Source organism: Euprymna scolopes, chromosome 8, assembly GCF_053919585.1.
Source record: "Euprymna scolopes isolate OS-2025 chromosome 8, ASM5391958v1, whole genome shotgun sequence".
NCBI lineage: Eukaryota > Metazoa > Mollusca > Cephalopoda > Sepiida > Sepiolidae > Euprymna > Euprymna scolopes.
Window position 1 is genome coordinate 48,754,938 of NC_136489.1, and position 12,437 is coordinate 48,767,374.

At 37.4% G+C, this 12,437-nt stretch overlaps 1 protein-coding gene across 1 annotated transcript in view; it reads left to right on the forward strand.

Moving 5' to 3' along the window:
• The window catches only part of LOC145283556 (heat shock 70 kDa protein 12A-like), a 467,888-nt gene that overhangs the window by 102,284 nt on the left and 353,167 nt on the right, over nucleotides 1-12,437 (forward strand). The window lies entirely within an intron of this gene.

Here is a 12,437-nt window from a genome sequence, read left to right on the forward strand (position 1 = left end):
TTATAAATAATAGGAATGGGTTTGTTGGGTTTTGTTTTACGGCATATCAACCCTTTTTAGGTTATTTAATGCCAAATCCAGTGATTTTGTAAGAAAAAAATTTTAATAGGATATATATATATATATATATATATATATATATATATATATTTTTTTTAAGTCAGTTTTTATTCAACCCATAGTTGGAACCCTAACAGGTACCGCCACTCCGGGTCAGAGTGAACCTGGGAGCAATGGTAATTAAGAGGTGGCTCACCACTCCCCACAGCCCGCATGCTGGGGCCTCACCATCGAATATATTCTAAGGTCATATCCAGGAATATATCGGAATCGGGAATTGATGATGGAATTGGTAATTGTATCCAAATCAGAAAAAATATTAGATTCGTCCCATCACTACTATTAACCTTAAAAGACTTTCTAAAAATTTCCAAAGAACATATTTCATAAAACCATTATACTTAAAATGCTTTTTGGACAAAATATGCGAATAATATAATTTGATAAAACATCATTACAATTTATGTTTTTTTTTCACGAAAATTGTAACTTTTTTTAATGGATGTGTATTAATTTTGCTTCGAGTATGTTGTCATTTTAAATTTTTAAATATCAATGAATTTTCTTTTGAGATGAGAATTGGTTATTCGTATTATTTGGATTCATCGGACTACTGTTCTAATCGTGAGTGTAATTTTCGCAATGTTTCGGTCAATGTAACCTCCGATCTTCTTCAAGTGTATCTTGTCGAACTCTGGCATGTTTTTGTGGAACTCGGGAATTTAGATGGAATTTCGAACGGAACCCTTCATTTACTTACGGGGTATCAAGGACCCGTGGCGCAGTGGTCAGAGTACATGGAAAAATCTATTGCAAAAGTGATATTCTCCTAAAGGTTGACGGTTCAATTCTCATTGAGGCTGACCGAAAAATACAATTACGAATTACTTAGGACCTCTATCCAGTCATGATGTAACAAGAGTGTGATACTCCTGTGAAGTAAATAAAGGGTTCCGTTCGAAATTCCGTTTAAATTCCCGAGTTCGACAGAAACATTCTGGCGTTCGACAAAATACACCTGAAGAATATCGACTGAAACGTTATGAAAATGACACTCAAGATAAGAAAAGTAGTTTGTCGAATACACATTTTGTGTGATTTAAAAAAATAATTTTCACTAAACACGCATTTCAATTTTATTTCACAACAAATAAACGTTTAAAATTCGTTTAGCAGGCAAAGAAAATTTCGGGTTTGTTCACCATGTAGCACATTATCTGTGCCCCAAATAGGACCACATATTGTTCGGGTTATCTGGATCATCAGACTACTGTTCTTATTTTGAGTGTTATTTTCAAAACGTTTCGGCCGATGTAATCTCCAACCAACTCTGGAATCTTTCTATTAAACCCAAGAATCTTTTTGTCGAACTCTGGAATCTGTACGGAATTGCTAACGATGCTCCTTTATTTAATCCACGAGCGTAGTATGCTCTCATTCTGTCAGCCATGACTGAGTGGAAGTAATTCGTAATTGTATTTAAAGCGTCGCTCGCACTGTGGATTGAACCTCTAACCACCATAAGAGTGTAACTTAAATTCAAATAAAGGATTTCGTTCGAAATTCTATACAGATTCCCGAGTTTGATAGAAAGATTCTCGAGTTCGATAAAATACACCCGGAGGAGCTCGGAGATTACATCGAGCGAAACGTTGTGAAATACTCAAGAGCGAAACGTTGTGAAAATAATACTCAAGTTGTGAACAATAGTCCGAATAATCCAAATAATACGAATTATCAATCATTATCTAAAAACTCCCAGAAAACTATAAAAAATACCCATAATGCATTAGTTAGAAGGTAAACAAGACATTTTAATGTTTAAAATGGCTACCATAATTTATGACAAATTTGAATTATAATTCCTATTTTTTTTATTAAAATATATTGTCGAAAACCATTAAATATAATAGATGTAATAAATATTAAGTTGTTTTTGAAATAATGCCGGATGGAATATTTTAGAATTAATCTAAATGGACAAATAACGACAATTGGAACAGAAACAAACAAAAAACAAAGAATGAAATAAATTAAATTTAAAAATTATATAATTTTACATTTACATTTTCATGGTTGTTAATAATTTTTACTTGTGATTATTTTAGCAAATTTTTAAATTTCATTTTGAATGTAGCACAAAATATTATAACAAACCGTGGGCGACATTAATAAAAATCACTAAAGAATTAGTGATTTTTATTGAATTGTACACGCGGTCTTAGGCGGAAAATGTCCGTTTCACATGATAATTAATTATTAATCATCATCATTGTTAATTATAAAAAAATAAATTATTAACTATTCTGTACTTTCAAAAATAGATTTTTAACTATATTTACCTAAGAATATTATGGTTAATACCGCCCCGCTGTGAACCAATACCACCACTCCAAAATCACGATCTCCTTTGAAAACATACTTTTTATCCAAGCCGCCACCATCTCATTTGTACATGAACAACGAGATTTCATCTGAATTCACAAAACCTAATAGCATATAATAAGACGCGACCACCAGTTTTTTTCTCTTTTGATCGAACCGGATCTTGCACGATACTCACAATCAAAAGTTTGTACCAATTTTTTACTATCATTATTTGATACGAGCAAGTATTTTATCGCAATCACGACAACAGGGTTTAATAAATAGTGTAGTTTTCACATATTGCATTTTAAAAGAAATTATTATTCAATTCAAATTAATTCAATTTATTTGGCGCGAAATAAAGCAAGCAAGCTTCTATTGCTATGTAGGGAAAAAGTGGCATAACTTTACACAGAAGAGGATACATGAGCCAAGCACTTGTCCAAATTCATCTTGAATTGTGTTGTTGATGCATTTATTACCTCATTCGGAAATCTATTCCAAGGTCTCATGTATGATATGAAAAGAAACTGGAATCTTAAGGAGATATCAATCATACCAGTTATTATAGGTTCCACAGGGCTTATGAAGATGAACCTGAAGTCCTACCTAACTAATGTTCCTGGTGAACCAAGTGCAAAAGAGATCCAGACAGTTGCACTTAAGGGAACAGCGAGGATAATAAAAAGAGCTCTCGGTTAGTTTCAATAAAAAGCAGGGCAATGTTGGCAGCTGGTTTGGCTGCCCCATACCCAGCATTATGATCTTCAAAGGAAGAAAATGAAAAAAAGGTTCAAGAATTCTGATTTAGAAAGCGAATCCGCCTTCAGTTCAATCAAAGTCAGCGGTGAAATAATTTCTTGTAATATCCGCGTAGACCTCCTTCTGACGCAGGAGTCAATGATACGTCATGAGGTTATATTATGATGCCCATCGAGATGATTGTAGGCTAAAATGAGAAAAAGTTAAGGTTTTGAATCGTTTTTCATAGGATACCAAAAGTATGTCAATTTTATTGTATTAGTAACATTTAACCACTATTAAATAATATAAATAATATAATAACACTGATACTTTCTGAAAGTTGTATTATTTCACACATGTTTATCAAATAATATTTCTGTAACGAATCGATCTAAAACCAATTAATTAAATTTTTACTACATCGGTATAATACGAAAACATATGCATGATTGTTAGGGTTTTAATATTACCCAAATCATGTAATATTAATTTTGTTTATGGAAATCGCTCTGGACAAGACGTAAAGTCACTTGATGCAAGGAACTAACAATAACGAAAGATGATAATCGCAATGACAGAAGTCTATTGACCGTAGTATTGAAAAAGATCAAAGTTATACGCAGGAGGAAACCAGTCAGCAGAAACAGAGATTTACAAGCCTGTTTTTTTTTTTTTTTTTTTTTTTTTAATCTGTTGGAATAATAAGTTGTATTACGATGAGATATCAAAACAGTGAATTAATTGAGCTCACTCGACCAACGAGTTAAACGAACTAGAACAAAAGGAGCAGGGAATAGATAAGATAATTCTGAAGAACACGTGCTATATTAGTATTTATAGAAAAGACTGAGACTAGCAATATCACGTCGGTGAAAAATGAGAGAGGTTGCAGAATTTGAGCAGCCATCATATAAACATAAAAGTGTTCACAACTGTAAGCACACAATCGCCCATATTGTTGTCATATCTGAGCTGGTACATCAACCACTAGTCTATTCACCTCTTGGATATCCCGACAAAACCGACCAGCAGCAAAATCCCATCCTTTCAGTGTATAGTGTCCAAATGCTAGAAAGCTTTCTACTCGAATAATTTCTTTCCTCGGACGTCTTGCATTCGGAATTCCTTCACTACTATCTATTTCCTCAACTGTCTCTCTCCTTTTCGGAGTCCCTTCAGCGGTGAGGATGGTGGTCGTATTCTGGGTTTTGGTGTGTGCAGAGTTGGTCGACAAGGCTGATCCTGACCATGGACTGCCTTTCGCAGTGAGAGAAGATAGTGCCATTTTCATTTGGAGGGTTGGGACGAGGACGTTTTTCTCTCTCCCCGTTCTCTTCCTCTTCTCCTCGAGGTCCACATGTCAGTAAGCCTCGAAGGTAGCTATGCCTTTGGCGATGGTCTGTCTCCATATTGAGTTCACACTTCTTCTTTTACAAGATCCTTGTATTTCTTCTTCTAATCTCATCGACTGTACTTACATGCAGAAATTTACATGTCATGTGAACAAACATTTCGTTTATAAACTCCCATCTCAGGGCGTCCTTTTAAATCTAGCCTTTATAGACCCTCTTATATCTCAATAACAATCTGCTTTGTTTCGGGGTGAATAAAAGTAAAAAAAGGATGTACAAGTTTTACCGATGAATACTAACATTGTCGCTATTAATATGACGCTCAGAATAGTTAATCTATAATATAAATCTCACCTGCCTGTTTAAATGTATGTATGTATGTATGTATGTATGTATGTCTGCCTAAAATTTTCGACAGAGACGATGGATTTTCACGAGATCTATATCATTTTGAAGGTCGATCCTTCGGACGACAAATATCGAAAAAATTGGGCAAAAACATTAATTCCTTTACCCTCAACTGGACACTTTTCTACAGGGAGGGGGTCGCTTTTTCGCCGATATTTTCGAAAGTCATCCCCTCTTTTCGATTGTCTAGACTTAATTTAAAACTACGTAACTTCCGATTTGGCAATGGGCGCAACAGCAAACACGTCATGTTTTTCCCCGTTCTTTTCCTCCTTCGCGGTACGAGTTCGAGTCTACCTGCCTACTAACACTTTTTTATTTTTGCTCAACACACACATTCAAACACCTGGGCAATGCCAGGTGCTCAGGCTAGTCTATTATATAAAAGACAATTATCTGTGTGTTTGTATAGTTGCTTGTCCAGCCAAAACTTTAAAAAATACACAACAAACCCCTACTAAGTTTCTATTTTATTTTAATAAACATTACCTCGGACAAATACGCCGGTTCAACAGCACAAGTAAAACTGAAAAGAACTTCGAATTAAAACTAAATTCAACCGAAAATTATTTTCTAAAAAGTTCTTGACTCATTGTAAGTAAAACTTTCTTTTTGTTTGTACCTCAACCACATCAATCTTTAAGCCATGTGAAGTTGCGGGAGTGCTTCTATAAAAAAAAACTTGCAAGGCATTTTTGAAAGTTTTTTTTTACCTTGCTTGTCTCTGAAAGGCGAACAAAATTGAGTGCTTATTGAAAAAAAAAGACTCAACTTTACAAAGATACAGTAACTAAGTTTCTAACTCCTTGTCTTTCACAGATGATATATTGCTTGATTGTTTAAGTTAAAAAAAGACGTTGAGCAGACAACTTGGTGGTAAGCTTGCGTTGTTAGCAGACCGCTAGGAAATCTGTATGGAAATCAAAGTTTGCCTATTTAATGAGGATTTATTACACTTGGTAAAAAATATGTGAAAAAAGCAAATTATTCAAATATCGTGGCAGGTAGTGGCGATTAGTTGCTGGTCAGAAGTGTATTAGCATATATCCTGCATGTTCCATGACCCGAAAAAAAATTGTGATACTCTTGTAGGAGAGAAGCATTTTAAAAGTATTTTAGTAGCAGTAGCCATTTTTTCTTTCGTCTAGTCTAGTCCCTTAGTGAGTGTTCGCAGTTTGTTTGACTTCCATGTGGTAAACTATGAAACTGCTTTCCTGTTACCTGCTCATGAATGGTCGTAAAGCCCCAAAGAACTAAAAATCTAGAGACTCTTTTCGTTTCTTAAAGGACTGGAATATAGTGATATTGAAGTGGCAGACAAGGTGAGTAGGTGACTTTTCCAAACCTTTCATTATGGCCAATTCAACATCAGCGGGTGTTAGTGGCGGTTGCCGTAGAGGGTCAGCGAGCGGAAGTGATACAACTTGAAGTACATGCGACAAGAAAACTAAAAAAAGAGACAAATCAGTCAGATGCGAGTTGTGCGGTCAGTGGTACCAAGCAGCATGCGTTAGCATCGATGACGCCTTGTATCAGACCATAATGAAAGACAGCGACAAACCCCTAGCAACAGTACACTTCTACTACCCCAAACCATGCAACACTCTAGCAAACAAGTTCTTATTGAACATGATGAATCTGAGAACCAAAGTTAACAATCTGAGTGTGTGGTACTATCGCTCCCTGGGAGGATTACTTGGTTGAGGAACGTCTTGGGAACGCAACCAGCTCCCCGAGGAATAAACGATATCCAAGGATATCTAAACGATAGACACATGCTGGAAACATCAACGAAAATGGGTCGATCCGTCGTCGGCTATAAGTGTCTGGCATGGGTCGCATCTTGTGTGGTCATTGCAGGCATCTTCCCATCGTCGGCATTAATGGTATGCTGAAATCGAATACTTGTATAAAAATAGCGACAAAGGCATTTTTATAAAAATATATATAATTTATTTAACAGTTAACAAGTAAGAAGCATATTTTGTCGATCCATCGCGTATAGCGCGCAAAACCTCAACTGTTTTTTAAACGATGAAATTATATTTCATTTCTCTCTTTCTCCATTGAAAGAGAGAGAAAGGGAGTGAATGAGATAGATAGAGAAATAGAGAGAGAGAGAGAGAGAGAGAGAGAGAGAGAGAGAGAGAGAGAGAGATAGAGAGAGAAATATGCGTTTCATATAACGCTTTATTTTTCAACTTCAGATATCCGCGTGTAAGTCTGACCTTTCTGGAATGATTTTGACACTGCCAAAAGATCCATAACACCTGTCATTCAAATCCAACCGACATGATCTAACATTCCCAAACCCACAAAACACCTGCATGAAACGTTTGTAACTTCATCACAAAGTCAGGCACAAGGTTAGAAGCTAGATATAGGGTTTATTAATGTAGAAGCTCCCAGCTCCCTTAAAAAGGGTGTAGAAGACGTTGATAGTCTGAAAGAAAAGATGAAAAGGATGGAAGAGGGTGACCTCCCGCAAGGTCTGCTTGACGCAGTCAATGACCTAAACAAAAAACAAACAAACTGAGGATAGACGAAGTGCTTATGCAGGAAATAGCTAATGAGGCAACAAAGAAAGAGTTAGCCGAATTCCGCGATCGTACCAGAAGGGCCACTAACATAGTTATATTCGGTCTGGAAGAAAACCCATCAAAGGGGCAAGAGCATGAGCTAGTACAAGATGAGAAATCGGTACAGGAAATCCTGGAAAAAATTAAAGGAGTGCACCAACCTACTGAGATCCGTCATGTAGGAAAGCTACCCAGTAGTACAAAGAGAGAAGACGAACCACATGAGGACAGGAAAACTGAAAGTAGAAGACTAACGTTCTCTTCAGAAAACGCTCGTGACGAGACCCTGCGAGCATTTTACAAAATTAAGAAGCAGGTACAATCTGAAGAAGAGGACATGACAAAATGTAAAATCAGCAAAATCACAATCAGCGTAAGGACCTGGCACCAAAGGAGAGAGAAGAGGAGGAGGATGCCCTTTACAAGGAGATGAAGAGAGAGAGAGAGAGAGAGAGAGAGAGAGAGAGAGAGAGAGAGAGAGAGAGAGAGAGAGAGGAATCGAAAAAGTCGGAGGACGGGAACGCCCACTGGGTCCGACGAGACGAACAAGTATAAACATAGGGAAGTACCCGGGCAAGCCCTCAGGGCAGAGCCTAAAGAGAAAGTAAAAAACAAAACAAATGCCTGTTCATGGTTTTAAAAGTGGGTGTTTTTCTTCAAAGTTTTCTTCGATTCAAAGTTGCACGCATGAGTTTATTTCGTCTAGTTTTTCCCTTGAGCAGTCTGTTAGTGATTTAACATGTATTTATTGTAATGTGGATACAGTGATTTAACATGTATTTATTGTGATGTGGATATAGTGATTTAACATGTATTTATTGTAATGTGGATACAGTGATTTAACATGTATTTATTGTAATGTGGATACAGTGATTTAACATGTATTTATTGTAATGTGGATACAGTGATTTAACATGTATTTATTGTAATGTGGATACAGTGATTAAACATGTATTTATTGTAATGTGGATACAGTGATTAAACATGTATTTATTGTACTGTGGATACAGTGACAACAATAACAACAAAAAAAGCTGAAATACAAGCAATAATAGAATTACACCAGCCAGCAATCCTAAGTCTAATTGAGCTGAAACACAAAAGATCACGATATGATCTTCAGGAATGCGAAATAAATATAGAGGGATATGAACTGTTCCACACACTTGAGCAAGATGGATTGGGATATGCTTGCTGATCTCAAAATACTCAAAACCGATCATCTGTGACAGAGTGGGAACTAACGACTTCAACGAGGCACTCTTCGTCGACGGCAACATGGCAAATAACCCCTCCCTCCTTGTAGGCCTTGTATACAGCCAAGCAGCAGTGAGGAAAACACACGGGAACTAAATACCATTATGAGCAAAGCGACAGAGGCAACAAAAATGGACCTAGTTCTGATCGGCGATTTTAACTTTCCTAACATAGACTGGAAGCAAGAAATCAGCACAGTCGGTCCTGACCACTCAGCATCAAAGTTCCTGAAAACTACTCAAGATGCATTTCTTGTACAACATCAGAAAGAACCAACAAGATATAGAGAAGGGGGGAAATCTAATGTGTTAAACCTGGTCCTTACAAACCGTGAAACCCTTGTTGAAGAAATTACAATGGCACCTCTGGACTGGGGGAAAGTGACCACCACACTCTCATTATCAAAATAGACCACTATAAAGCAAAACAGCCCAAGTAAAAACGTTTTAACTTCAAAAAAGCGGACTTTGAGAAACTCATAAGTGAACTGTAGGAAACAGACTGGAATAAAGAGCTGGAAGGCAAAAATGTAGACGGCATGTGGACTCTGATTAAGGACAAAATAAACCAGACAGTCCAACGCTCAGTACCAACCAAATCAGTAGTAAAAAAAATGGATGGACAAAGAAACGCTGGAAATAGCCAGAAAGAAACACAGACTCTTCGGAAGTGGCATCAAACTAGAAAGAAAGAAGACTACACCGAATACCTTAAGGCAAACAACAAAGCCACCAAAAACTGCAGGAAAGCAAAAAGAGGTCTAGAAGCTAAGGTAGCAGCTGAGGCTAAGAGTAATCCCAAAGCATTTTGGTCATACGTTAAAAGCAAGACAACAACGAAATCGGGAATAAGAAACCTAAAAAATGTAAGATGGAAGCAAAACAACATCAGACAAAGAAAAAGCAGATATACTAAATGATTTCTTTCAGAGCGTTTTCACCCGAGAAGACGATGGTCCGCTACCTGACCCACCGCCTACTGAGTATAACGTACCTTTAGAAACATTCAAAAACTCTGAGGAAAAAGTATGGAAACTACTCAAGAACTTACAGACAAACAAGGCTGCAGTACCAGACGGCATCAATCCTCTTGTTCGTTCAAAAGCTGCTGATACCTTGGTACACCCAGTATCACTGCTTTTCCGTAAATCTCTGCTAGAGGGACAAGTACCACAGGACTAGATAAAGGCAACAGTCTCTCCCATCTTCAAGAATGGAAGCCGACTACAAGTGAGTAACTACAGACCAATTAGTCTCTGTAAGGTGATGGAAAAACTCGCCAGGGAAGAAGTTATAAGGCATTTAAGGGAAAACCACCTTATTAGCTCAGAGCAACATGGCTTTGTACAGGGAAGGTCCTGTACTACTCAGCTTCTGGATGTTATATCTAGCTGGACATAAACTCTCGATGCAGGAGGAAGTATCGACATCGTCTACATGAACTTCATGAAGGCCTTCGATTCCGTGTCTCACCGTCGCCCCCTGACAAAGATTGAGTCATATGGCATCCAGAGCAAAGTCCTCAACTGGATTCAGGTGTTCCTAAATGCTAAACAACAGTGTGTAGTAAACGGAGAAAAATCAAGACCAGCACGAGTAATGAGCGGTATACCAATGTTATTCGTCATCTACATAAACGACCTACCCAAACTCTGCCAAAGTGAAATGAAGCTGTTTGCAGATGACACAAAGTTGTTCATACGTAATGACATCTCAGGAGCCACAAACAGCCTACAGGCTGACTAAGATAACTTGCAGAACTGGTCACAGGACTGGTTGATCCGTTTTCACCCATAGAAATGCAGCGTCCTGAAACTAGAGAGCAGGAGATCAGAGACTAAATACACATTGAAAGACAACTCACTTAGAGTGATAACACTGGAAGAGCATGATTATGAGAAAGACCTAGGCGTCTATATCGACAACAAACTGAGTTCCAAGGAATATGTAGCTAAATCGATCGCAAAAGCAAATAAAGTTATCGGGATCATTCGCCGCACTTTTGACTTCCTCTCGAATACAGTCTTTGTGCAACTCTATAAGAGCCTTGTGCGTCCTATCTTGGAGTATTGCCACTCTGTCTGGCAGCTGCACCATAATACCTTATGCAGTGATCTGGAAGACGTACAGCGCCGTGCAACCAAGTTGCTGGCATCACTGAAGAACAAGCCATATTCTGAAAGATTGAGAACCCTGAGACTGCCCACTCTTGAGCATCGGAGAAATTGTGATGACATGATCGATCTCTACAAGTACATCCATGGGATCTATGATAAAAGAAAGCCGTCTTTTTTAGATCGCCAAAAACAGCACAACCAAACCTCAAAATCGTAAAAAAAAAACAAACACCGTAGGCTAGATATCTGCAAAGGGACCTTCTCACAGAGGATTGTCAAACTGTAAACTATTCACACACACACACACACACACACACACACACACACACACACACACACACACACACACACACACACACACACACACACACACACACACACACACACACACACACACACACACACACACACACACACACACACACACACACACACACACACACACACACACACACACACACACACACACACACACACACACACACACACACACACACACACACACACACACACACACACACACACACACACACACACACACACACACACACACACACACACACACACACACACACACACACACACACACACACACACACACACACACACACACACACACACACACACACACACACACACACACACACACACACACACACACACACACACACACACACACACACACACACACACACACACACACACACACACACACACACACACACACACACACACACACACACACACACACACACACACACACACACACACACACACACACACACACACACACACACACACACACACACACACACACACACACACACACACACACACACACACACACACACACACACACACACACACACACACACACACACACACACACACACACATATATATAAGTAATAGGACAGTGTTTTTCTCGATTCCGATATAATTACTAATTCTGTTCTTAAATTCTTGATTCCGATTCTTTTAAGAACTCTTAATATGCAGCTGTAGAGTAGTTCGTTTAAAATACTATTTCGCATATATAAAACATACGTTTTTAGCTTGATCTATAGATTTTAATTTTAGTGTCAGTTTAAAATCAATAAATATTCATCATTAATACAAGCAATGGAAAATTATGTTTTAAACAAAATAAAACTAAAAATAAACAAAATATCCGTTTTTGGCATCGGAAAATTGGCACACATTTTCCGATAACAATTCCGATTAATCGTCCTGACACTAATATATATATATATATATATATATATATATATATATATATATATATATATATATATAATTCTGCCCCACCCCTTATTTATCCCTTTTATCTAATTTATGCTTAGGAGAAATATACTTTAGAAGTGTATTTTGGTCTTCTTTTCGAAAGTTTCTTTTTTAATGGTATATGTTTAAACTATAGAAAAAAAGAAAGAACAAAAACTAAACCCTCAGCAATTAATTATAGCACTACGTTCGGTGTTCTTCAAAAGTGTTATATAATTATGTACCCATAAAAATCTTTATATATATATATATATATATATATATATATAT